The sequence below is a fragment of the Periplaneta americana genome, chromosome 17 (assembly GCF_040183065.1).
Source record: "Periplaneta americana isolate PAMFEO1 chromosome 17, P.americana_PAMFEO1_priV1, whole genome shotgun sequence".
Taxonomy (NCBI): Eukaryota; Metazoa; Arthropoda; class Insecta; order Blattodea; family Blattidae; genus Periplaneta; species Periplaneta americana.
In genome coordinates, this window is record NC_091133.1 from 91,856,589 (window position 1) to 91,883,969 (window position 27,381).

At 35.5% G+C, this 27,381-nt stretch overlaps 1 protein-coding gene across 3 annotated transcripts in view; it reads right to left on the bottom strand.

The window, feature by feature from the left end:
* Positions 1–27,381, bottom strand: part of Pde8 (phosphodiesterase 8) — a 770,548-nt gene that overhangs the window by 693,669 nt on the left and 49,498 nt on the right. For all 3 annotated transcript variants that reach the window (XM_069816063.1, XM_069816068.1, XM_069816069.1), the window contains exon 2: positions 11,256–11,311. The gene's annotated coding sequence lies outside the window, so the exon portion shown is untranslated. The remainder of the gene's footprint in view (positions 1–11,255; positions 11,312–27,381) is intronic.

Here is a 27,381-nt window from a genome sequence, read left to right on the forward strand (position 1 = left end):
CTTCCTCTGTGATAAAACCCATTCACATATAGAAAACTAAATTCCATCCATTTCGGTTAAATTCCCTTTCGTCTCAGTCAGCACGGAAGATGCGAAGCTGTTACACAAGAAGCATAAGAAAGATTAAGAGCGACACAAAGGGAGGAGATAGTGAAATTTGAATTTGTTTTTCCTAATTGATGCAATATTTTCATTTTTTGTGTTTAGAAATATCATTGCTGCAACAACTCAAAATTCGAGATTAGTTTTGAAAAAAATATTGGGACCCAAATTAAATATATATATATATATATATATATATATATATATATATATATATATATATTGACAGCGACGTGAGATTCGAACTCACGACCAGCGTCCCGCAAGAAAGCAGATCGCGCGGGCTTCACGGAGCACTAAGGAACGGCGCGCGGCGGAGAAAGGGGAAAGGGCCCACGCGACGAGGGGAGATCGCGCGCGCAGCTGCTTACGGAGGGAAGGGGGAACGGACCTTCCCGACTCTTCGAGAAGTCCGTCGAAGTGGAGATATCCAGATAATTCTCTGCACAGCTGTACAAATTTCTCGCAACTATCATTTCGCTATAAAAGAAGAAACGCCAGCGAACTCGAGTAGTTTTCAGTTGATTAGTCAGCCAGTCAGTGAGAAAGCCAGAGCAAGCAAGCCAGTCTTGTGTACCGGAGTTAGACTCGAGTGTGCGTCCGCAACTGTATCAGCATCCGAAGGCCTGAGTTCGAGTGCAGTGGACCGCAGTTGGAGGGACCTGAGTTCGAGTGCAGTGGACCGCAGTTGGAGGGACCTGAGTTCGAGTACAGTGAACTGTCTCTGAAGGTCTGTGGTTCGAGATACTGTGAACTCGAGTGACTGAGCTAGAAGAACTGTGAACTGAGAACTGATAGTTCTGATTTATAAGTAGTGTTTGTAAATATTAGTTAAGATTAACAATTCATTGTTGTTCGTACTAGTCCAAGTAAATTGTCATTGTCGTCGGTGAGTGCTATAACGAATACTGTGTTGAGTGAAAATCCAATTGTTGACGAGAGCGTTTAAGGCGAATTGTAGAAAGAAATTATTGCTGGAAGAATAAAATCCTATTGTTGTTACTAATAAAATTCACAATATATTTAATTTGGGTCCCAATATATATACTAGAACATACAGTAATCCACTTAAATGAATATATCTCAGCTACTCTTAAAGATAAATTCAAAATTTCTGTGAAATATTCTTTGAAATGTGTGGAGCACAAGTTTTATATGGCTTTCAAAATCGTAAGATAAATAAATAAATTTGTATTGTTCATTTATTTATTTATTTATTTACTTATTATTTATTTATTTATTTATTTATTTATTTATTTATTCTGGTGTAGTTAAGGCCATCAGGCCTTCTCTTAAGAGGTGTTTTTAGAGAAATATGGAGGCATATTTTTCAAATGCAAAAAATAAATTTATATTCCAGATATTAACAGCCTAAAGAATGTCTGTAGCAAATATCATGTATGTAACATTAACAGTTACGAAGATACTGCATGTATGGAATAAAACAAAACATTAAAATTACGGAAAACCGAAATCGAAGTTTAATGGCATTTAAAAACCCTGTGCACCTGAACTTCAAAACTGACGTTGCAGCAGGTTACAAGGCAATAAATAAGCATTACATTTTATATAATATATTTTTCACAAACCAAAGATTATTTAAGGATTTTTTTTTTAAATATGCTGTTTTTTTTTACCATATTTAGCTATCTGGCTCTCCTTAATCCCAAAGCATACGAGTATACCTTCCCAGAAGTCCACCACTGTAGAGTAAAGGCTGGTTCACAATAAACCGGGAACTGAAACGACAACGAAGACGAGAATGGAAATATTGTTAAAATAAATGTATTTAAATGTGTGCATTCACAATTAACTATTGCGAATGCTCACATTTAAATACACTTATTTTAACATTATTTCCGTTCTCGTTCTTGTTGTCGTTTCCGTTCCCGGTTTATTGTGAACCAGCCTTTACAGTTAGCACGTATTACCGAAAAAGGGGCGGCCAGGTTCAAATCCTAGTTGGGATAGGTTCTTTCCTGAGTTTTCCCTCAACCCGTTAAGAGTAGAGGCTGGATAACTTTCGGCGCTGGGTCTTGGTCTCATTTCGTTGGAATTATCGCTTTGATCTCACTCAAACGCTAAATAACCATAACAGTTGATAAAAAGTCGTAAAATAAACCAATTATAATAAATATCTACCCAGAAGAGTGTGAGTGTGTTTCCATCCTTAAATTTCTTCAACTATAGAAACATCTCATTAATCAGAAATTTTATGATAAGCAGAAACAGCAACTGGCAAATGAACAAGTCGCTATATTTGGAAATTAAAGTTTTTAATCACTTTATCTGTTTTAAAACTCATTCACATATAGAAGACGAACTCCCACCCATCTCGTTTAAATTCCCTTTCGCCTCATTCAGCACGGAAGATGCAAGCTGTTACAACAGAAGCATCAACAATGATTACGCTAGACACAAATCCTTCATGCACTCAGGTTACGTATTTCCACGTAATCTTGCTGATGGAAACAAGATTTGTAAGAGATGGAGAAAGACGGGGTGTTACAAGGCGAAGAACGGAGATAGCGTAGAGGAGGGAAATGAAAGAAATAAATAAGTAAGAAACATAGTTGAAGCATTCAGTTTGAAAGACTAAAAAATCCTCTTCAAATACTTTTTTGGATTTGTAAACAGCAGTTGAATTGGAAACTGAACTGCAGTTTTTATTGAACAAAAGACTATCTAGTCTACTGTTATACGTCAATTTGAAGAATTTTCAGTCTGACTCCCCATAAATGTAATGTTTATTTCCAAAAAATAGTCTGCCCAGGCATCCTGGGTTGCCAAAAACACAGAATAACACACACATAAAAATAATAACGATTACAGTAAAATAGATGAGTCAAATTGAAATGTGAACTAGGAGCTTAAATTTAAGAAATAACAAATTTGTACATATATTTGAAACAATCACACACTAACGAATAGAAAAGGGGGGGGGGGGATTATGATATTCCGTATAAATGATTTTTCAGAATTGCCACAGACCCTTTAATGGTTGAAGTAATTATTTTTGGAACCATGTCATGGATGCCAAATGTTTTGATAGTGTTTGATATATATATATATATATATATATATATATATATATACATATACATATACATATACATATACATATATATATATTACGTACTAGTACTAATAAAATTTGAGGAGGAGTGCTTTCTGAAAATAAATACCCTACCACGGAGTTCCATTGCCGATGCACTGACGAACGAAGGTCGCGAGTTTTTTCAACCATATATTATGCTGTGAAAAGTGTTTCGTACGATTGTAGGGATTTCAGTACAAAAGACGTTTCAGCTTTGTGTAATAAAAATAAAGTAATTTTATTTTTGTTTACTTTATTTCTTTAGCAAAACAAATTAGTCTTCCTACAATAGAAGTCCAAGACATTACTAATTCAGTTTAATTAAGGTCCTTTTATCGCTTCGAGAAAGAAACTGTTATTACTCTAGAAACAGTATACCATAGTGAGCCATCAGCTGAAAGTTTAGTTGTCTAGTTTCCTTCATCTCTTACAGATTAGACTTCTGATCATTTTAACTTCAAATTGACTTTCTTTTATCGACTTGTTTGTGTGGTTTATGCAGCTTTCTTTGATTCCAGTTTTAAATTCCTCTCGTCCTTTGAAGTTCCTTAGAAATAATTTAAAATGTAATTTTAAAGATGTGACCAGCTTTACCAATATATTAATATTACGTTTAAAATCATCTTCATCTTGCTTTCTCGTTATACGAAATATAAAAATAAAGCTCTGAACAATGAAACTGGAAAAATTCAATTTTCAAATTCTCGTGGACATATAACTTTCAAAAATCGCTGACAGCAAAAAATGACTATGGTGTGCACTCTATCTATCTATGTACAGAAATTTCTACAAAACATTAATCTGATCCATATCCAATACCTACGAGTCAATCTATCCGACAATATGTGTGTGTGCGTGCGTGTGTATTTATTCACACTGCAAATGGATAAATACCCGGTGGCAGTGGTAAATCATTACACTCAATAATGACCCACATAAAAAATATTTTTAGTAAACGTGTAAATTTTTATTTGAAATAATAACACACAACGGCGACTCAGTACAAGTAATATTCAATTATTTTCTTTGCATATTTTGTATTGTATAATATAAAATAGTAGTTTTAATTATGTTTTATTTAACGACGCTCGCAACTGCCGAGGTTATATCAGTGTCGCCGATGTGCTGGAATTTTGTCCCGCCAGTAAATCTATTGACATGAGCCTGTGGACCTCTCGCATTTAAGCACATTTAAATGTAATCGACCTTGGCCGAGATCAAACCCGCAATTTCGGGCACAGTACTCTACCAACTACGCCACCCAAGAGGTAACTGCAGAAGATTATGAACACATGGAGTATATGACAAGAAAGACGAATGAGGTCTGAATATAAATCCCAAGAACACATAATTATTATATAGCAATAGGTGCACATTTGAAGGATTTTATTTTGGAAAACGGAAAAAGAAACATAAATCACTATGATGAGTATGCTACATATATTTAGGAGTCAAAATAAATAAAAACGGAAATCACGAAGATAATATAAATTGAAGAATTAGAAAAGGAATATGAGCAATTTCAAAATTAAACAGCATTCTACTAGATAAAGATATTACAATAAAACCGAAATTTGTTAAAAGAATAATATCATACGGCTCAGAAAAATGGCATTTGAAGTCAAGAACAATAGCAAAACTACATTCTATAGAGATTGATTTTTGGTGGAGATCTGCAAGGGTATCGAGGAAGGACAAAATTATAAATAATGTTATAAGAGAAAAAAGTAAAGTGCAGGATCTCTTGTAGAATCCATCAAAACAAAACACTTAAAATGGTTTGATCATATTATGAAGAAAATGACAGAAGATAGATTGTCGAAGAAAGTTGTTTCACAAACATAACACTCATGTCAAAAAGAGAATCTTTACGAATGTGTACCATCATACAATGTTTTTCCTTCGATAGCACAAATTTACATTAATGGGACCGGGAACCTCCTATCTTAACATATGTTAAATTAGTGATATAAACTGTACATTTTCTCTAAAACTGTTATGAGTAGAACAATCAAACTTTTATAGGTTATTTCTGACACTCTTATAAGTAATCTTATTGAAGGGTTTTCAAAAATAATAATATGTTATAAATTTATGAATTTGTTTCTGAATATGTAAATTTTTATCTCATTTCTTTCTATATTTTTCAAGACATCTGATTTAATTCCGTTATTTAAAAAAAACATATCAATTTATGCTACAATACCAACTAAATACACATAAAAATTTTGAAATAAATCTAATCACTATAAGCTCACATATGGTACACTTTATAGAGAAAAATACAAACTTACGGAAAATGGCTGCCAAAGTTATCAGAACACCACAGCTGCATAATCATCTTAGATACAAATTTTAAAAATATATTTATGATATACTGTTGGAAAGAGAATTTTTCAGAGAGTATAAATCAATAAAAAAAAAATTAAAAATTTTGAGCATATTACAGGGTTCCGGTACCCATAAGTATTTCAAGTTGGAGAGGTTATAAAATCACGATACGATTTCATGGTCGTCTAAATAGGCCATAATCAATAAAGCTGTCAGAAAAAGTTTATGTAACTTCAGAATAATAAGGGCTAAAACACTGATTGTTGTTGTTGATTAGTTAATTGTCCGAAGACAGGTTTGAACCTCACAAGTGATACCAACAAGGCACCACTTATGAGGCAACTAGGCCAGGAGATAATGAGGTAGGGGGCCAGTTCCTTTCCCCCTCCATTGCATACATCACCGATTAATCAGACTTCAGATGTATACAAACAATTATTGTTCTTCCTCTGACACCTAGCGACAAGCGAGATGTATTGCCTGATAATAAATGCACGTATCAGCCAGAATCCCAAAGGCAAAAACGTATATAGGCTATATGAAGGTTAAATTTATTACTTATTTGTGTTACGTGTAATATTTATGTCATGAAAGATTGAAGTAATGCATTAATTTCTTACTGAATGTAATTTATACATTGAATATCGCATTTTCTTTAACAGTGAGCAAAGTGATTACATTTTTTTTACGCACTAGTGTTTTAAAGGCTCACTTTACGCACTACCGTAGAAAAACATTTATTTGTCCTCTTTGTAGTACATTCTGTTTAATGCATTATTACATTATTATTATTATTATTATTATTATTATTATTATCATTATCATTATTATTATTATTATTAGGCCTATTATTATTTTTTTTCTTTTTTTAACAACGCTCGCAACTGCAGAGGTTATATCAGCGTCGCCGGTGTGCCGGAATGTTGTCGCTCAGGAGTTCTTTTACATACCACCACCACTACCACTACCACTATTATTATTATTATTATTATCAGGCCTATTATTATAACTGCAGGCTTGACTGTTATTCATAGCTTATTTTATCCCTTTCATAAGACACATATAGACGTTACACTTTAGAGGGATTTCCTCAAATCCTTTGAACTTTTTTTACTTACTCGTATTCAGGGCATTAGTTTCGCTGTGTTTGTTCAACAATGACAAAACTAAAGCTAAAACATCAAAACAAAGCAGAAGCGCGAAGACAAAGGCATTATGCTATTCTTTGTATACATGATACCTCAATCCCTATGGCCACTCTTGACGCCTGTCTCTTGAAGGAGTAATTAGAACTGGTTAGATGTCGTCAAAGGGAGGAGTGTAGAGGACTTCCGTATATTTTAATAGGATGAGCAGACCTTATAGATCGGGTTTCAAAGGCAAAGTAACTATAATGAAGTCGGTATAACGAACTGTTTCAGTTTTTTTATATTACATTTTTTTCTGTTACTTAAGATCGATTAATTTATTGACAAAAAATTATTCTATGATACATAGCTTGTTTAGTGGAAGGTTTAAAGTTGATTAAAAATTTAATTGAGATTGTTTGTTATACAATAGCGTATTATCGAGATCAATAATTAATTACTCCGTTTAGAATTTCAGGTCATTAATCATAAAGGACGCTTATAGGGAATATAATAAATAGAACCCGATAACGGGTACCCTTCCTATTTATGTTATGTGAACATAGATCATTCTGTTCTGTCGTAAGAGGACGGATAAAGGGTAGTGCGTGTATTCTCCTTATAATAGTACATTATGCAACGAGCCTATAATGGTAGTAATTAAGACGCGAGCATGTTTGTTTATGAAACGAGCGCAAGCGAGTTTCATAATTTTCATACGAGCGTCTTAATTACCATTATATGTAAGTTTCATACGACTTCTTATGCTCTACCATATTTCTAACTTGAAATTATTCATAAGTATTCATGTTATGGTTATGTAAGTGAGGAGCGGAACTGACCTGAATTGTGAGATGTGCGCAGACGCGAAAGTATTGATTTTTTCCGAGGACCAATAATGTCATTGACCTTGATGTAATCTAGAGAATAACATGAACTAATTTTGATATAACCTGGAAATTGATTTAGAATTCAAAAACGAGATGACAAATTGAATTTATTTGAATATTATTTACAATTAACGCTAATTATTATAGTAACAGAACATAACCTTCTGCGACAGTATTGGATTTCCAGCCTCCGTGACTTTTCGCTAATTGTCTTTCGATTGCATATCCGAGAATAATCGATACTTGCGATTTTATAATGGTACAATGGTAATTTCTCATTGGCTGAACAACTGAATTATAATGAATAGGTGTACTTTAATGAGGTGCATTAAAGGGCTACTACCAGGTGTATAATTACTACATTTCGGCATGGTCGAGCATAAACATACTTATTACAAAATGAATCGATTATTATTGAAAGGTCACATGTCTACTTTTTTTGACAAATTGAGTTACGACCACCATCATATTCTTCTTACTGCAGCGCACCGTTTGCTGAAGAAAAGGCACAACTATGTGCACTCAACCGAATGTTACAGTGAAAAGAAGTTTCCGTCTAATATTGAAACGGCACGTGTCCAAGACATGTGACCTACCAATAACAAACTCTTTTCTTTTCCCTTCATTCTTTGCATGATGTACAATATAAAATCTCATGATTCCATTCTTTGTTTACAACAGTTACAAAGCGTCGAGAGGTTCAATCGTTAGAAAAAGGAGTCCCTAAAGATCAGAAAATATACTTTCAAATTTCACAGTATTCAGTGATGGTTTTTGATGCTAAGTACAGTGGTTGCATATGAATATATTGATGATGTAATGACACACGCATTCAAGTTATTGCATAGAACTAATGTGATGTATCCTAATGACTCGAAACTACTTGAAAGTGAAGCATATTATGGAAAAGTTCCAATAAATGAGAAAAAAGTTGAAGATGTTATCAAAGTTATGCAGTATGTACTTCCTGAATATTTTCAATTTTATGGAGAAATTCTCCAGTGGCCGATAGAAGAAAAAAACAATGAAGATGACTGAAAACTTCAGAGGAAGTGTTTAATGAAGAAACTTAAAAGCTTTTATGCTTTTAAATTGCTTTATTTCAGAAATAAGAGATATTGCCTTAGCAAAATAATGTCCTTAACAGTTAAATTCATAAGTATTTGCTAGTCAATAATAGTTAAAACACACTTGAGAACATAAAAATTCATTTCATTATGTTTTATTTACTGTTTATAATTAAAAGGGCACAAGTCCATCATAAATATTATTTTTTTACAGTTAAGTTTCAGTAATGTTATCATTAGTTTATGTATGTAAATGTAACTTTACACCTTTGTCTTCGAATAAAAAATATCCGATTACACTACAAAGTACCATTAACGAATAAATAGTTTTTGTTCCTCCTGTAAAATTGACAAAGTGGACATGTGATCTTTAAAAAATAATCGATTCAAATATGGTAGGGTGAAAAATATAATATTTAAATTTATAAATATCGTCGTTGTTCCTGCAATAACTCCTATGTGCAAAATATAAAATCTTTCAGGAGGAAGTAAAAACAAATTTATTCATCCTATGGCAGCCGTACATAGGAGACTGTGAATTCTTATATTTTCGAAACAAAGAAATATAATTACATATAGGAGATTTTATTATTTGCTGTATCACTATTCAAGTTATTTAATAGAGCAAAAATCTGAAAATCGATAAATATGTCACATAGGAGTTATTGCAGGAACAACGATATACTCGTAATAAAGGTTCTAATTTTGCATAAAATGTTAGCTTAATATATTTACCATTTATACACACAAGTTGTGACGTTCTGAATGTGTGTACATAGGTGTAAAAGAAAACTTCTGTCCTTCATTTTCGTTTAACTTCATCCTGTTGCAGGACTTGCACACTAGCGTCGTGCATTACAGGTGTTGTGTTCGGTTCAAATTTGTCGAGTATGGCGCAGTTCGATATTCGCCGATGTTCGCTCTACATAAGGACATCTGTCCTATTTGTTCTACCTTGTTATAAATATATTCACTGTCCTCCATTTCCATCCCTTCATATTTTAACCGCTGAAGGATCTTAGCAAAGATTTTGCGATTTTTTTTCATATGAAATAAGACGAAGTTCGTGATGTCTTAGTTGTCTAACTCATGTTCGAAATTGTAGAACACTATTGCACACTAATGTATGTAGGGGATGAGACGATTCTATATCATATAGACTACACCTTAGACACCGACACATACTGTATGTGGCCTCTCTTTGCTTAAGGTCAGCAGAGCGTAGGGTCCGACAGATATACTCACAGGACAGAACAGAACGAACGACATCAATCCATGCCCTAGGGGGGATTCGAACCCACGAACCATCGGACCCCCCGCCTAAGAGGAGCGGGCATTAGACTGAGTAGACACCCGACCAAGGCAAGAAAGAAGACAAAGTACAAAATTACAAATAAATTTAAGTACTGTATATCACATTTTATACGTCTATATTTTATACAATATCCACTGCACTGAATATGGCAACAAGAAGATGTGGATCTAATATATAATGAAATAGAATACAAGCAGCCTACATTTTGCTCTGTATCTCATCAACTTTTAAAGCTATCGGCTTGAAATTTTTAAGACATATTAAGGAAACTCTGATGAACATAACCTATAAATTTTAATAGGCCTATTATAGTAAACATATAAAAATGTTAATGAAATATTTTGGAAAAAAAAATGAAAACACTGATATGTAAATGTCAATTTTTCTCTTAAACTAGTGTAAGTTTTGAATGATTTTTACAATTTTGGTAACTAGAATTATTTTCCTGTGTTAGTCTAGAAATGAGATATGATTTTTTTCGAAATTTGAAAACTTACATTATACATACATTTTTCTTTAAATATTTTACAAATTCATTTAATTTAGGATGTTCCCTGTTGTTGTTATTATTATTATTATTATTATTATTATTATTAATTATTGTTAGTATTAATTATTAGTATTATTATTAATTGTATTTTTTATTAATTGTGTTTATTATTGTCTTTATTGAGTGTAATTAGTTACCACTGCCACCGGGTATATACCCATTGCAGTGTGAATAAATACATACATACATATAAAATAAAAAATAATCCATGGCGCTACAGCCCGTGAAGGGCCGTGCTGACCTCACGCCCACATGCCGAAGAAGAGGTGGACGATCATCCAACCAGAATGAAGGTATCGTGTGGTTATCACGATAGTCCCCTCAGCCGTTATAGCTGGCATTCGCAACCGGATTTCAATACCTATCGTAGCTCCCCAAGTGCTGGGTGGGCACCGGTCTCATACACTGGCCGAAAATTTCTTCCCCATGAAGACTTGAACAATGAAAAAATATAGGCCTATTACTTTAAAGATGTGTTCTAATTCGTTAATTTGCTTTAGAGATAAATATCGATTTCAGTGGTTAGTTTTCTTTGATCCCAAGATATGGCTTGTCAATTTGTACATAATCTTTGGTTTTTACGTATCCCTTGGTTAGAAAGTTCACTTACATGATCATAAGGTTCTAGATCAGTATCTCTGATCGTTAGTGTACAAATGTTAACGGAGGACAGAAACATGGAAGGTGAACAAACATTTATCTGTTAATTTTTGATAGTGAACTTGTCATATTTTAAACAGAGTAAGTTTACAACTAAAACAAAAACCTCTTCTTACCTTTAAGCAGGGCTAGGAGAAAATAGCTCTACCGTCAGTAGAGAAGATGGGATCACCTGCAACACAAAGATCAATCTTAGATGCACTTCTTTCATTCGAGATTTTTATCTGTACCAAACTTCTCGTACGTAACTTGACAAATAACTTTGAAATAGCCCTACAATTTCATAAAGAAGAAGCAAATTTAATAATGCCAATTTGTTAATATAGCTATTCATCTTAGCGTTACATAACATTGACGTCTATAAAAAGATAGTCGCAGTCTTCATTTCAAATAATCTTAGACTCAAGATTAAAGATTCTTTTTTGACCGATCGTGTTTTTAACGACATTACCGATTTTCTTGGTAGACCTTGTAAGTTAATCTTACACCACGCGTGCGCTAAGTAAATAAATGAATAACATCTATCAACAAATACGAATAAAAAACGAATGAATGGCACCTACCGACTAATAACAAACTAAAATCATTAATAATAATTTATTTTTTATTAAGATCGGCCAAAAATAGTATGCAAAACATATGTATTAAGTGTTACAGAAACTCGGAAATTGAGAAGACTTGACTTCGTCTCGTCTGTTCAAACTTTTCCTCGTTTCTGTAAATCTCATTTACCATACTTGTATAGCAATATACTTTTGTGCGAGATCGTGCGTATTTGCTTGGTTTCCGCACAAAACCAATCCGCGGTAAGTCTAAAATTCCACATTCAGTATTCCCAACCTAACACACATAACAATTTCCCTATTCTTACCGCTTAAGTGCCATATTCATTTCACTGCTTTAGGCTTTTAACATATTATTTTTAAAGACGTTCAATATAGTAATAATTATAAATTGGAAACTTACCACTGCAATTTCACCTAAATTGCACTGTTAATTATTGTTTTTAAATATTTGCAAAAATTAAGTAAACTCTACAGCTCCACTAAAGTTATTGCATTCCTGATGCCAGTAACATTAAGGAAGCCGTGAAGAAATCACCAAGATTCCAGACTCATCATAGACTGAGGGGAAAAAAAGACAGACGTATATCACGGCCTGCTGGAGTATACTAAACACAGACAACATTTTAAAGCAACAATATTGATGATAGATATTTTTGTTTTCCACAATTGCCGTCATTGAACAGAAACCAAGATGGAGATTTCATTGCAACTAATTAGAAATTCCTCTTTCAGGTATGTAATAAACGATCTTCGCACAAAATAATGCACGATACACGAGCGGTATGTTTTCTTTCAGTTCTCGGAAATTAAAAAAGCTCAACTACGTTTCGCTTTTTCAATCTTTTCCTCGAACATGAAAACTACAACATACCGCTCTTGTAACGCATATTACTATATTGTCATGGTACAAGTGTTGCTATGGATATTGTCATGTCTTTACTAACGGGCGAATTTCTATGACATATCATAATGTTTACCTATGGCATTATTTCGATTTTCAGACTGATTTAAACTTGACTGCAAGCATTCTGAAGAAAATATAAGGGTTTTTAGTGGGCATATAAATGCATATTTGAACCGTTTTTAATTTTGTAGCATATTCACTACGAAACTGCATATTAACGTTATGTTTTGGGAATAACTACAGAATAAAGAAATACAGAATAAAGAAATATGCATATTTAGGCATTTTTTAAAGTTTCGTAGCATATTTAGTAAAATTCGCGTCATAATTTTATATTTTGCGCATTTCTCATATTTAGTGTATTCATTCAAACCATAACGAGCCGTGGTAAAATGTAATACTATAAAAGTTTTTCAGTATAGCTCTAAAATACCTATATTTTGAGAGAAATATCATACTAGGAAAGATTTTCAGGATAGTTCTAAAATACCTATATTTTCGCAGAAATGCAATGAAAAGGAAGTATGCACTGATTTTGGAATGTGGGGTTTCAAGTAGTAGGTAGGCTTCTATTCTTTGGTCCTGTGAGCGAAAACTGCTGTACACAACAAAACAAGGTTTTCTTACAATTTTAAAATGTTTGTAACTTTCTCTTCCCTCTCGATCACTCCTTGTTTCTTCAGTATCTTTCCAATATTCTATTCTAAAGACAGAGGACATTTGAAGTAATTTGCTTAAATATAACACCCAACTTGTTAGGCACTGTATTTTGATCAGTGTATAATGCCGAGAATTAAAAAACCTAGCATAGGCCTACATGTGTTACTGATAAAGTCATATTTTGAATTTTATTGGTTATACTTTTATGTGTTTAGGTTATAAATGCATGCATATATTCCTATTTTTTAGGTCATAGAAATCCGCCCCCTAGTCATTACCAGTGTACGCAACTTATGACCCGATCCCTCTGTCTAGGGTAGAACTGAGACGAGATGTTATGGCACCAACCTGCGCGAAGTTTTAAATTGCCGGCTAGCAGGGTAGAGGAGTGGGGGTTGTTTGGGTTACGGTTCTCAAGCTCAGAGCGGCAGGCATATCCGTTTCATCTCTTTCTAAAAACATTCGTCTTACCTTAGTATCACCACTTTCCTACTCAAGAGTTCGAAGGTACCTAATGGAATTACACCTGCTATTCCATCTTCATATTTTTATTCTCCGTTCGAATCAGACGACTGATCTGTGCTGGAATCAGATGTCCCTAAGTTTATGGAAATGTTCTCCAAAATACTGTCCATCACGTGCTCACTTTCAATGTAATTGTTCTCTACTTTCTTCACGTAATCATACACTGATATCTATTTTTGGAAGAAGCGATTGCAGAGTCGGCCTCTGCTTATGCGTAGCGTAGAAATTATAGATGCGTCTTCTTAGGACTTCCTCATCAAAACTGTCTACAGCTGCAACAATCTTCTTCTTCGGCTGTGATTTTTCCGGACTGGAGAAAGAATCTGCTCTTCCTGCCTCAACATTTTTCCCTTCTTTCTTGATTCTTGCCAAGGTTCACTTTGAAATACCAGTGGCAGCCAGTACTCTTGCTCACACGCTTTTCAATGGAATTGGTATTTCATTTACAACCTCTTCTGACATGAATTTCCATACATTGTATGCCATTTCATGTCCTTGACTATGAACTACTCTATGATTTCACACCTTAGGCAATGCCATAATGAGGGCGCTCAAAAGGGCAATGTTTTCAGTATTAGCAATAGCGGTAGTAGCAGAACGATCTGAACACTCGGAATGCTAGTAACCAACTAACCCAACACCCCTCCAGTTGAGTGTGAGGGCGAGGCCAAGCAAAGGAACTAAAATGCGTCCCTCGCGCTGATGCCATAACGTCTCGTCCGGGCTCTAATGTGGACTGCCGTACCTGTAGTTGTAGCGGGGAGTGGAACGCTTTCTGCGCAGAAGTCTGAGGGGTGGCTAGGGGAAGGAAGAATACATCGTACTGAAATTAATTTTAATTTTAATAGGAGATACTTGCAATGTTAATGTTTGTAATACAATACACATAATATTCAGTATTATGTATAATATACAACTCTCGTATTTTTATTGCATTGTATTAAACTAACTTTGTTTCTATGGATGACATTTCCAAAATTAAAGTTTAATGAAAACAAAAAGAGAGAAAAAATACATTGTAACAAAATTACTACTGATCTGCTACTGTCCTTCCTGGATTACAATGTCATGACAGTTGCGTTGCAATGCACAATGTTATTCATACGAATATTCTCAAAAACGAAAATTTCTACGGTGACGGTAACTTAAGAGATGCTTGTATTGAAAAAAGCTTCTCTCTATATCAGAGGCGGTAGTAGGTGCAACATGACAATAATTTATATGAGTGTCTTTGTAATATTGCTGAGACTGAATAATTTCAAGGAAAAATTGTTCCGGGGCCGGGTATCGATCCCGGGACCCTTCGCTTAGCGCGCGAACGCTCTTCCGACTGAGCTACCCCAGGAACTATACACGACACCGTCACAATTTTTCCTTTGTATCCACACGACTCAAATGAGCTGACAAGACGCCAGGGAGCTACTGTCTGAAAGCCAGATTTCTATTGCCGAGACTGTTTTGCATTTTCACATAGAATATCCCTGATCTTACAAAATGCAGAATATCCACTATTCCTGCAAGTATATAACTGATTATGGTATCGCTATCTTCGGTCATTGGTTTTCTTGGCATACGCAAGTCCCTCATGCATTTGTTTGTGTTCAGTACCTCCCGCTGCAATATATTACGTCATAGCAAGCGGAAGGCCAGTTTACTGCAGACAGTTCTAACAGTGCAGGACAGAACTTGCGTACACTGGTCATTACATAACGACAACAAATATAAAGATTATTTCCAGAAGTAAACCCGCATGTACAGTTCCAGAAGAAAATGGCTCGAGTCTTAGGCCCGTAACACACTTGCAGAGTTTTCGCCTGCGAGAAATGTGTTGCGAGAAAATAAAAAAATTGATAACATGGATTCAAATGGACGTCCAGACACTGGAAGAGATTCTCGTTCGAGGAAAAAACAGTCTTGACAGTTTACATAATTTTAATCACAACATATCATGAATGGCAAAAAACTGTGGTCCATTCAACCTGAAATAACGCCTAAACGTATCATGATTCAAATCGAAACCTGTGTCCAAAACTCGCCCTTATTTTCGTAAGATACAATGTGATTTTCAGATACTTCTGGCCTACTTTTTCTTTTCATTAACAAAATATGTTCATGTAACTCCATTTCCTCATCACCTGAATACTCAGATTCAACCTAGCGTTCGTACGTAATTTGTAAAGTACGACAATATACTCGTACTTACAGGTTATATATTTAAGTACGACAATATACGTAAATACATAATCTATAATATTTCCCCCGAGTCATTACTATAATCAGAAAAATGCTTTCTGCATGAAGGCAGTGCATAGATGATCATAGCGAGATGTGATCTGTGATAGCGAGAACTCGCCAAGTGTGTGGAGGAGGCTCTTCGCCTCTTTCTCGCAACACATTTCTCGGTAGCCAAAACTCTGCAAGTGTGTTACGGGCCTTAATGGGAGTTCACTTGTATGTAGGTAACAAGTTTCGCATGACTGTCCACAAGTAGTATATATACAGGCGCTTATGTTTACTGCACATGCGCAGTGCTTTGTATTTGGAACAGTGAAATTAGGTGAGCCATTTTTTTGTGGAAATGTACATCAAAAAGTAAGAATATGAAATAGTAAATTACATACGAGTGAGTGAGTGAGTGAGTGAGTGAGTGAGTGAGTGAGTGAGTGAGTGAGTCCTATTTTAAGATTTCCCTCCAAGAATGGCGCAACATGCTTAAAATATTGAAAATATTCAAATAATTATACATTTAAAGCATCAAAACCGAATTTATTTATTTTTTTATTTATTCACTTATTTATTTATTTATTTATTTATTTACTTATTTATTTATTTATTTATTTATTTATTTATTTATTTAATCTGGTAGAGATAAGACTATCAGACCTTCTCTTCCCCTCTATCAGAGGATTACAACTACAATATTAAGAATACAACTACAATTATAATTACAATTAATATTAAATTTACAGATACAATAAAAATCAAAGCACTAAAAAATTAACTGATTAATAAAGGCTAGACAGTTTATTGTAAAAGTTAAGAAGAGAGAAAATTGTTTTTATTCAATGAGTAAAAATTAAACCTACTCTACGCAGTAAGAAAATGCTTAATAAGTTAGTTTGCTTTTGAAACGCTACTAAATTCCGACAGTCTCTGATGTCACTGGGTAAGGTATTCCACAAGCGCGAGAGCGAGATTGTGTCTGATGATGAATACTATGATGTCTTATGTGTTGGTATGACTAGTATGCGGCTATTTTGCGTGTGTGTGAAGAGATTATGATATATGGCAGGTAACTGAAACGGGAGGCAAGGTAGGTATGTGTAGAGGTGTGAAGGACTTGGAAAAGGAGAACAAGAGAATGAAAATGTCTACGTTCGTTAAGCCGTAGCCAATTTAGAGTTTAAATAGGTAAGTTAAAAAATAAGTCTGCTCTTGCGGATTCTACTCCCTCTCATTCATTATTCAATCGCATAAAACCAAAGCATAGCGGCATGTGTCCTTTTACCCGCACGTCTGTTCGTTCCATCGCCTGGCACGCATCTCCGTGTTCAGTTTCTGTGGAAGGAAAGAGGTCCACTTTTCTGTCGGAAATCGAACTTATGCACGCTAGTTACCGCTACGATCCGAGCCATAGTGCCAGAAAAATCGAGCTGGATTTCTAGAAAATCAAATGCAATGTCTTTAATGTTGGATGAAATTTGTACCGTAGCCTGAAGTGGGAATGCACGGCCAAGTCCATGTAAACAAACTACTTGTCACAATTGTGTTGACCCAACAATTTGAGTGCTACCTCCTCCCTCTTCCTCAAGTACACAAATAGTCTGTCACGCTCTAACTTCCTCTGTTGAAATCACCACACGTGCTGCCTGATAAAATTCATGCACTGTTCAATACAAACGAAGAGCAAACATCATTATGTATAACGAAAACATTATTACAAAATTATTCAGATATTGAATGTTTTCATGAGGTTTCACTCTCATTCTATAGCTAGAGTTCTAAGGCAGAATAAATAATATGTAGAAAGTGTAAATTATTAGGCACCGGTATATATTTAGGCAGTAAACTAAATTGGGACATCGACACTAATAATAATAATATTAAAAATCAACAATTTTGTATCCTAGCATAAAATTTAAATTATGTACAACAAGCTAATTTAATACTGTGTGCATATTTTGCATTCTTCCATAGTTAACATATGGGGCCCTCCTATGGGGTAATTCGGCTGGGGCTAAGCAGGTTTTCTTTCGGTAAAAAGACAGTAATGTGTCGGGGCGGTTATTCAGGTGAAGTAGGTGAAGTGTCACTTCACGTATTTACATGTAAAACACAATGTTATCTCATATTAATAATTAATTCCAGTTATTACCGATACCGTATTTCTAAAATAAAAAAAGTTTTCTTTTCAGTAGTTATAAACAGTGTTTAGTTGTATAAATACTACCTGTAACCGTCCGCTGAATAGAATAATGTCAACTGTTACGAGCGCCGAGCGGTGACTTTTGGAACTTACAATACTGTAAAGGTAAAATTATTTGGGTTCCCATTCTCATACAGCACTTGGTTTCCATGGTAACGTGACGTCACGCACTAAAGAAAGATTGTATGAGTGAAGTGCGTTTCTGAGTCTTTCAGTTACGGAGAACTGTCAGACTTGTTGCAGGCGGAGTAACCAGTTTGCAGATCTAACGGTATTAATAATAATAGAGAAGGGTTGAAGTCCGTCTCCAAGGCCGTAGGCTATTGTTTAAGGGCTGTGAAATTTTACAGTATGTATACTTCGCACGAAAACATGACGACCTTCCCTCATCCCCTTCACCAGTTAACTGCAGGCACGCGCAAGGGATAAACCCTTAGCCGAGTTGCCAATTCTTGAAGTCATTGTGATTTGCGAACGTTTTTCAAACTGTGTTCCGTGAAACCGCGATTTTCAGAAAGACTATATTATCTTTGTAAATATACCTTAATTTATAATTACTAAAACAAAATTGGTATAAAAATGAACAAACTTATTTTAAAAACACTTATATTTATATTTTCACTAACATGTTTTGCCTAAATAAACAAAAAATGCAGACTTCTATAATAAGTGTTAAATTCTCATGTTATTGAAGTTCCAGAATTGTATACTTAATTAAGAATGTTGCGCTGGTAAAATTTGCTGAAACTGTGATCAATGAATAGTCATAGAATTTATAGTACAAAAGAGTAATGTTAGATTTTATCAGCTTCGCCTTGGGTGATAATTTCCACGAACGCATAAAATCTGTTTACTCTAGTATGCTATACAATATTTTATTCATTGCTGGTATGTAAATTTAATTTTAAATTGTAGGGCTTTTCTTTGTACTGTGTTGTTGGCGAAGAAGTTCATATATATTCATTTTATTATTGCTAATATGTTGGTTGTCATGTAGAGTGATTTAAAAACATTTAATTCACTGCTGTAAGTTAGAAAACTTTTAAGCACTGCTATGAATAATGTCATTATTTAGGTTGCTAAGGACGGTGTTGCTGTTGGCGATATCTCTTTCGCGTACTGTTCACATACTGTTCGGCGAAGTAAATCACGTATAAAATCGTCTATCTTACCGAATTCTGTTTTAATTTGTTTATTTTCCCTTTAGTTGGTGAACCGTAATTCTTAATTTCTATGCCCATATATCCAACTCCGCCGGTTGCAGTCCGATGTTAAGTGATTAAGATTTGTACTTATTAAACTGCCTGAACTTTCGATTACTTTATGGATAGAATTTCTAACGTTAGACACAATTTTAACACTTTGTTTTCTTAGCTACGCTCCTCTGCAAATAAGATATTCTGTTTTCTTTGACGGTGTTATTTGTTGTTCTTGTCGTGATCTTCAGGTGCATCAGGAGGCCTGGCTGCGGATCATCTGCTCCAACACTCATTAATCATGGCCGGAATAAATTAGACATATTGAAGCGCACACCGGTATAAAACAACACGTCGACAAAGACACTGAGAATGGGTGAAACCCAACAGGTAGAGGCAATGACTGCTAGATTTGGCAATGCTGGGATCTATTGTATTTCTGCCACGCGGCTAGGGGTTGAGTAGAGGATGGGGGTTTATCAGGGATTACCAATTCCAAGAAGAGAGGCCGTCATGTTTCCGAGCCAAGTATGCTACCTGATTCGAGAATAGTATCCTCATTTCTTGTTTCCAAGCATCCACCCCTGCAGTGGTAAATTAGCTGGCTCTATGTTATTTTATCAGGAATACACCCCACATACATTCACAAAGTTTAAAAGTTGTTTTCCGCCGCGTGTATTATGTTTTCTCATGAGCTCATGATTTTGCCAGTTTGTTCCAACTCTTGTATTTGAAAGTTTAACGCGCGCGTAAATGTACGCATGTAGTTTAATATTGTGTACGTATATATTAACTTATTATTTAATGTATTTAGAATATATTAGTGATAAGTGTACATAGTGTATTAATCCTACATTATAGTGTATATTATATGTTTAATCACTATAGTGCTATTATACAAATACTTAGGTACCAGTACATAGAAAATGTTGATTAATGAGTACGAAATATGTATCCCGAAAATGACACGGTTTGTAATTTATTAGAAATGTCGTTTTGTAGACTTAAATATGAGGATAAAAAAGATGTTTTAAATTCTGGACGACCTACAGTTCCATTTGTTATTTGTTTCAAAAAGTGCTAAGAAAATACAGAAGTTGTATAAAATAATTTTAAAAAATTCTTCCGATGAAAGAAGCTTTTCTGTCTGAAAAGATTGAAAATTTCACTCGGAATGCTACATCACAGGAGAGCCTTTCATTACTAGCCCCATAGCTTTGCATAGAGATATACTGTCCACCCTCAGTTAAACTCAGACATTTTATGAAGACATCATCCACAGGTTTGCTGCTTTAAAATGTAGGAGGATTGACTTGGTACGCAAGAAATTGGGTGAATCCTGAAATAAATTAATTTTCCTGTTTGCATGTGTTCTAGAACTATTAAAACTGTACGTAGTTTACTAATAGTAGGCCTACTCAATATATTGGTAAAACTGTTCATGCATTTGTTTATGTGAACAGCAATTTACCTATTTTTTTTACGAGGAGCCGCAACTGTAAGATGTATAGTAGGGATTTAACGAACAATCTCTTGTAGGAACTATTTTAAAAAACTAAAAAATGATGACTTCGCCTTGCTTGTTTATTTTCTACACTTTATTATTTCTCAAAGAGAATAATTTTATATTAAATCTGAGGACTAATGTATACACGTAATTATAACAATAGAGAAAAGAACTACAGGGACATCATTTTATTTTTACTAACATTTTTAATATTAGCCTGTCTGTGCCTTTAGAGAACCGGAAACACCGCTTGCTCCCCCCTCCAAGACTGGAGTTCGATGATACTGGCGTAAAACACAAATCACTCTACTAGGTATAGGAATGAAGAAAAGTAGTTCATCCATTTACGTAAACTAGGAAATATCGCGATTTTGAGTTTGATAATTTTCATTAGGTTTTTCTTTAATCAAAGTACAGTACTGTATTAAGAATAAGTGTTTTTACTCACGAAGTGAGTTATCCATGCGAACGTATTCATTATGCAGTGTATATTATACTGTCTACATCACATTAGCGTACAATATAGAGAAAGAAGTTAAATTGAAAAATAATCATAATATGAATATTTAAACACAATTTTGAAAATGGTGGCCGTTCATTTCGATACAGGCTTCAGTTCTTTTGTGCATATTATCGCACTATAGACTATTGCATCTAATTCCAATTGCCAGTTTCGTCCTTCGTACTAGTAACTCATGTTGAAATAATTCTGTACCTACTCTACGTACTGTAAATTCAATCTTCACTTCTGCCCGACCCGAAAATATATAATTACTCAGACATGCTATCTACTGTCCGTCCAAGTGGTTATGCCGCAGGATTGTAGAAAGGGAGGAAATCACGTGACAGTTAATTACTTAACGAGGCCCTTTTATTTAAGTTAAATTAAACAGCTGTATAATATTACGTAAACTTCCAATTCCTAAGAGAAATTAATGTTTTCAGAAAAGAGCTAAGACAGCCCAGCTATTACAGAGGGGCGTGCAGAAGCAGGTGGGGGAAATCGGGATCCGACGTAGGCAAACGGACAGTACCTGTGCGAAAATATGATTCAATATTGAAAGCTCTTTCGTCACTGGAAAACGCGAACATATTTCTGAAACGTACTATACTCAGTAACTCAGTACTGCTTACTATCTGCGGTCTTGATTCAGTGTGGAGTTGGAACTTCCTTAGTAGGAGGTGTGGGAGTGAAGTACATTAAAAAACTCAGGTACAATAAAAATTGAAGTAAAAATAAAATGATGTCCCTGTATAAAGTGCATAACATTTGCTGATGATATGGCGTTGTTAGAAGAGGAGATTATACTAAGGAATATGTTACTGGAGCCAAATGACAGCTATGAGTAGTATGGGATGAAGATAAAAGCAAACAAGACGAAGGCCATGGTCATAGGAAATAAAGTAAAGAAGGTAAATTTGCGAATTCTAAATGAGGTAGTAGAGCAAGTGGATAGCTTCAAATACTTGGGGTGTACTTTAAGCAGTAACATGAGTTGCTACCAGAAAGTCAAAAGGAGGATAGCAATAATGAAGGGAGCTTTTAATAGAAAAAAGAAGCATCTCCTGCGGACCATTTGAAAAAGAAATAAGGAAGAGACTAGTGAAGTATTTTGAGTGAAATGGAGTGTAGCATTGTATGAGGCAGGAACATGGACATTACGACGAAGTGAAAAGAAGCGAATGGAAGCAATTGAATGTGGATATGGAGAAGAATGGAGCGTGTGAAATGGACAGACGGAATAAGAAATGAAGTTGTGTTGGAAAGAGTGGTTAAAGAAATAATAATGCTGAAACTGATCAGAAAGAGAAAAAAGGAATTGGTTGGGTCACTGGCTGGGAAGAAACTGCGTACTGAAGGATGTGCTGGAAGGAATGGTGAATGGGAGAAGAGTTCGGAGCAGAAGAAGATATCAGATTATAGACGACATTAAGATATAAAGACTTCGCGGGAAAAACGATGAATGTCACAGTTTTCTTAAGGTTGATGTCATTATCTAATTCAATGGATCACTGCGAAATTTAATGTTGTTCTTATGAAAAATGGTAAAAAAGAGAATTATCACCACGAATACAGTAACCCTTTCCTTTATTTTCTATAGAAACAGCACTACATCTTTCAGTTATAGACTCAATTAGATCATTATCTAATCCTTAACAGAAATGTGACCTTCATCTTTTTTTCCGGAACTCTTCATATATAGATCATGTTGTAGCTATATAGAGACTAAGAGGAAGATAGAAAATGCAGAATGCTGAGTTTGCAGTAAAAGACCTCTATGAATGAAATAGTGTTTCCCGCGAACTCTTCATATATAGATCATGTTGTATATAGAGACTAAGAGGAAGATAGAAAATGCAGAATGCTGAGTTTGCAGTAAAAGACCTCTATGAATGAAATAGTGAAGCTTGAAGTCACGTCACGAAAATCCTGTCATATATCCATCTATCAGGTCTAAATTCCGTCCTTTTCGTCAAATGGACTAAAATAATGTAGGCTAAATCTCAACAGCAACATCAATGTTGACTCTCTTTCGTAAATAAGTACACGTCTTCAATTAGTGACATACAAATTATTAACAAACTACGTACAAAAAGAGTTTCGTAGCCACTCTCGAAACATGCAGGGGCAGAGAAATACATACAAAGTACAGTAGCAATTAAAACGGCCTGTCTCGTAAATATATACATGACCCTTACTAGTAGGTTAAAACGCTATCACGCAGGTATCCTGTTCAATAGCAACAAATACGAAATGAGAAAGTCATATAGGAGGTGAGAAAGTAGCATGACACCGAAATGCGCTGTTGTTAATTTGGCAACAATGTTTACAAGCGGACCTGAAATCAAGTCTTAATTTAATGGGCGAGATCCGTTAGATCGTGCTAGCGAAAATGAAGCACAGGTGGTTCTGGGCTGCATTAGCTGTTGTCATTAGCGACTGCAAATACAAGCTCTCTAGCTGGCTGACGCCTCCCTCCCTACGTCCCTCCCCTCCTACTCACGCACGTCATACAGACTTCATTTGAAGTAGTTCAGTGTACCGAAATCCCGTGAGCACGGATAAAGTGTATCAAGTGCAAATTGTGTGCAGTCGCAAATGGCTTCGTTGAATATGTGGTTCAATAATTAAGACACTTCATAACTCTCCTTTTACTTTCGCATTATACCAAGTATAAAGTGAAGATATTGTAATGCTCCAATACGGATCGATTTACGGATTTTCATGGAAAAACACGAAAAACTTGTCCTGGCACGTTTGTAACTGCTCGTCGGCAACAATTTATCGTAAACTAATGGACAAATATTTTTCACATTCAATAACCGCCACTGAATTCAGATATGAATGATTCATTTAAACTACGTACAGTAAAACCTGCACTGTACGTAACCTGTAGGTAGGTACATGCACAAGGGGAGGTTACCGGTTTTGAACCCTCGCTTGAACTTTTAAAAAAATTACGTACTTAGATTTGAGTATATATATTTTTTATCCATAATCGTTTTCTCTTCTCTAATTTTTCACTGTCAGAGTAACAAAATCTACATCGACATGTAGATTTAGCGCGTCTGGCCGCGAAACTAGGTGGTTCGGGTTCGATTCCCGGTCGGGGCAAGTTACCTGATTGAGGTTTTTTCCGGGGTTTTCCCTCAACCCAATATGAGTAAATGCTGGGTAACTATCGGTGCTGGACCCCGGACTCATTTCACCGGCATTATCACCTTCATCTCATTCAGACGCTAAATAACCTAAGATGATGATGATAAAGCGTCGTAAAATAGCCTACTTAAAAAAAATACATCGACATAAGGCATAGTCCTCCTAACCCTACTTCAATGTATATATTTTATTTTATTGGGTTATTTTACGACGCTGTATCAACATCTAGGTTATTTAGCGTCTGAATGATATGAAGGTGATAATGCCGGTGAAATGAGTCCGGGGTCCAGCACCGAAAGTTACCCAGCATTTGCTCATATTGGGTTGAGGGAAAACTCCGGAAAAAACCTCAACCAGGTAACTTGCCCCGACCGAGATTCGAACCCGGGCCACCTGGTTTCTCGGCCAAACGCGCTGACCGTTACACCACAGGTGTTGACTACTTCAATATAAGTCCTGTGATTGGTGCTGCGGCACGTTCGAATTGAAACAATGCTATCTTTATTACAAAGAGACCTACCGTCTAGTACCGATCTTGTAATAAAATGAAGCTGACACAATATGAAATTCAACTTGTTGTGAAACATATTATAAATGTTGTTAAATATTGTGTATTGTCTATTTTGAAAGCAGTATTCACCCATTCGTTAGAGTTCTAACTTTATTGTAAAACGTTCGTTTTACGTTTTGTGCATTTGACAGTTCATATTTTAAATTTTTTTACCAATGCCACCAGGTTGGCATGTGACATTTCTGGTCTCTCCTGGCAATGGCTTATTTGTAACCCACTTCTGAGGTTGGGGCGTCTGGAAGGCGGAGTTACGCTGTCCCGATGATATTATAATAGGATGATTATGAAGTGCCAGGAGATGTCTTAAACTTAACCTCACCTAATCTCCAGACCATGGACGAACAAAGGAACATTCCCCTTTAAGAAAAAATTCCTGTGTTTTAACTGGGAATCGAACTCGGGACTTCGTGAACTAGCCCTTGAGGCTGGTGATATTTTTAATATAAATTTCACATTATCATTCCGAGTTATTTGATGTCTAAACGTCCACCGCTGTGGAGTAACGATTAGCTTGCCTGATCGTGAAACGAGCGGGCCCGTGTTCAAATCCTGGTTGAAACAAGTTACCTTGTTGAGGTTTTTCTCGGGGTTTTCCCTCAACCCATTAAGAGCAAATGCTGGGTAACTTTCTGCGCTGGACTCAGGACTTATTTCGCCGGCATTATCACCTTCATATCATTCAGATGCTAGATAACCACAGCAGTTGATAAAGCGTCGTAAAATAATTCACTAAAAAATAGGTATGTCTAAGCGACAGCAAAGCTCATTTTTACAAGTTTTTAGCAAAAAGTCGCCTAGTGATTCTTTTGAGGTTAGTGAAATTTCACATTGGGAAATGTTTCTTCGTAGCCGCAGTGCGAGGATATTTTCGTGACTTATGATACGAATGATATTAGGCTACTGTTCCTGTTCAGGCTTATAGATTTTCTTGAACTGGCATTTCAAAGACAGACAAGTAATAGTAATGTATGCTAAAAAAGAGAAATTTAGCGTCCGATGAGTGATCACGAGAGAATAAAATTTATTTACTCTCACGTTGCATACTGTTTAATCGTGCGAGGTGGTTCATGCGTTAAGCGCGGGGCTCGGATTCGGGGGATCCGCGGTTCAAATCTCCGGACCGACCAACCTGACTGTGGTTTTTTTTGTAGTTTTCCACAGTTATTTAGGCAAATGCCGGGTTGAAAATTTTATTGCCACGGTCCATTTCCCTTTCTCTTCCCTGTAGAAAAAGAATTTAGATTTCATACCATATCACTCATCTTCATCACTTCATTCCATAGGCATATTAAGGTCATGATGCAAGTCTTCGTTCGCTTGCAGGAGAGGCGTCCTCTCCGAAACTATCTCTAGATTCCGAGCCTTTCGCAATATCTCTGCCAGAATTCATTCCTTAAGAGCACTTTCGAGGGCGCTTCTGCACCTTAGAAGGACTGTCGGAATGGATCCTGTGCTGCTTGGTCACCTTGGCGGTATGAACTTAAGGCGGAGGGGGTGTAGGGGGCCCATTGGGGTCTCAAGCGGCCGGGAGGCTGGTACACTTTATTATCATTAATCCATAATTCGGGGTGCACAATAGACCACTGTCGAGCCGACGTGCTGAAGGATCGTCCCTATCCCGCCTATAGCTACCACTACAGTGTTTTATACATTAATGGTATTATCTAAACCAGAGTGAAGAAAAGTTTAATTGTTGGCTTATTTTCCTTAATATTAATTAAGTAGGCTATATTTATTTACACATAGGGTTACAAACACATGTACACATGATCCTTCGCACGAGCCAGTACGGCCATTTGTGCAAAAGGTAACTATACACACTTTGAAAGAGATAAAAAGACACGGTGAAATAATAGTAATATGCGTTACAAGAGCGGTATGTTGAAGTTTTCATGTTCGAGGAAAAGTTTGAAAAAGCGAAACGTAGTTGAGCTTTTTTAATTTCCGAGAATTGAAAGAAAACATACCGCTCATGTATCGTACATTATTTTGTGCGAAGATCGTTTATTACATACCTGAAAGAGGAATTTCTAATTAGTTGCAATGAAATCTCCATCTTGGTTTCTGTTCAATGACGGCAAACTTGCAAAACAAAAATATCTATCTTCAACATTGTTGCTTTAAAATGTTTTCTGTGTTTACTATACTCCACCAGGCCGTGATATACGTCTGTCTTTTTTTCCCCCAGTCTATAAATGCGAACTTAAAACAAACGGTAAGGTTATG